Genomic DNA, 2474 nt, shown 5'->3' on the forward strand with positions numbered 1-2474 from the left:
TCCACCATGTAGTTGTTTTCCTTTTCTGCCCTCTTTTTTTCCTGGTGCTGAACTCTTCTTTCAATGCTCTGTACACACATGCTTTGAAGTGGCTCCATTCCTCTTCCATGTCTCCCAATTTTGGGGGAAATTTGTGAAATAAATCTTTCAAACGTTCATGTATCTTATCCTTGTTATTGTCATTTATATTTCTGAGATTTACGACTTCCCATCGTTTCTTTGCTTCTGGCCTTTTCCTGTTTGGTGTGTCAATAGTCATGATGACTGGTCTGTGGTCAGTGTCTGTGATGTAGATGGGAATCACTCTTGAGTCTCTGATTTTTCTCAGTTTCAATCTTTTGGCTAGGATAAAATCAATTTGTGATGCTATCTTTAGATCATTGCATTTGTACCAAGTTTTAACTTGACTCCTTTTGTGTTGGAAGAAGGTATTTGATATGACGAGCTCATGTTCTGCACACAACTGTAATAGCATTTCTCCATTGCTGTTTTGATCTGTTTCCCTGTCACTGTGTGGCCGCATGTATCTCTCCCACGTCGTCTTCCTTGTTTCCACTCTGCCGTTAAAGTCCCCCATCATTGTCACATTATCTTTGTCATCCACGATGTTTAAAAATTCACTCAGTTGATCATAGAACTGGTGTCGCTGTTCTTCGGGATATGAGCCATTGCATGTTGTGTGTGTGTGTGTATATATATATATATATATATATATATATATATATCTGTCTTTGATGACCCTCAGTAATTGTCATATGCTATGGTGATTTCCCGCTTTATACCATACTCGTTGAATTTTTTTCATATTCTTCAAGTCTGCGTTATGCTTGGGTTTAACGGCACTTGCAACACAAATAGGTCTTATAAGCCCCGAAGATTAGAGGTGTTACAAGAGAGTAACATACACAGAAAAGAACGAGGAGAGATAAGGACGGTTGATTGTTAATAAGGAAAAAAGGAACAAACCACACCCCAGAGCACCCGCCAATCTCCTGCTTGAGTTATGCATGTAAGATTGAAACTGCTTTCAATTTTAATCATTTTCCCCTATAGCAAGTTACAGAACTCTTTAAAACAAAATGAGTGATGTTTTTCTTTTGAAAATCGGACCATTATTATGGAAAGTGTGCCCGTATCTTTTTTGGGGATAATTGGCATTGGACTCCCGACGTCACGATTATGACGTAATTAAACGGTAAATAGAATTTTACGCTTAATGTACTTGACTTTTATTTTTATATATTGATTCTACATAAAACAGCAAACAAAATGATACCTCAATGGTCACGATACAACTGTTATTAAGGATTTTATGACTTTGTGAAGCAAAATTTCGAGTTTTGGTGGCACAAAATGCAGTGCAAAAATTTGGCCAAATCAGGGCGAAAATTGATTCACAAAAACGGTCGCTGCTTCTAAAATAACAAAGGTAGCGCAAAAATTTAAAAAGCTCTGAAAACAAAAAGCCAAGCTCTTTTCAATAATCCAAATTTTAATGCCTTCGGAGAAGTTTGAAGATTTCACTGAAGTGCCTAAATATTATTATGTCTTAGTAAGACCGTATCGTCAACAAGTAGATTCACACCAACGAGAACTGTACAGAAGATATAAGAGTTCCCATAGAGAAAGTAAGCCAGCCATAAACTAGACAGCTACTGTCGTGACCAAGTATATGCAGGGTACACTCAGCCAACGGTGGAAAAGATGTGCACTGTTTTGACAGGGACGTGACAGCCTATTTCCCCCCAACACTAATATTATTCTCATAAGGAAACAGTATCAGTGGTACGATCACCAAACTTGTTAGAAAACACAATTGGGCCTACCCTAAGCTTATTTCCCTTCGATGAAACAGAGAGACCATGAAATCATAAAGATGTCTTATAAACAGTGACTGCCCGCAAATGTGACCGGAATCAGATAACATCTCAATCGTGTTGCGTTGTGGGGAACTCAGGCGAAAGAGCTGTAAGCCTGAAATTTCCTGCATAAAACAGGACGGGAATTCATTTCGTCTCCACATAACTTCCAGCGTTTGTTTCACGCTGTAGTGGCTCCGTTGAATAATTCCAACAGGCAATAATGTTATATCCCCTGTGATGAGTTGAGGTGGGGGTGACGGGTGGGGGTAAGGGTTGAATGAGCATAGATGTGTGTTGTGTGCGGGAGGGGGGGGGTTCTTGGGGAGAGGGGTTTGTAATCAGCGAGTCAAGACGTTGATGGATTCTACGAGTAGAGAAGACCAAAACACTGAAACTTTTTCATACCATTTAAAATTGTTGTTGTTGTTGTTGTTGTCGTTGTTGTTGTCATAAATGGTGATGATGATAATAATGATGAATATGTTAATAATATAATTATAACGCATAATTTATCATTTCTATAGCACCCACTCCGTGTGAACACAACTCTAGGCGCTTTACATAAATGCATGTACGAACAATATTCACGCACACGCACACACACACACACAC

Source organism: Aplysia californica, unplaced genomic scaffold (genome assembly GCF_000002075.1).
Source record: "Aplysia californica isolate F4 #8 unplaced genomic scaffold, AplCal3.0 scaffold00400, whole genome shotgun sequence".
Lineage (NCBI taxonomy): Eukaryota > Metazoa > Mollusca > Gastropoda > Aplysiida > Aplysiidae > Aplysia > Aplysia californica.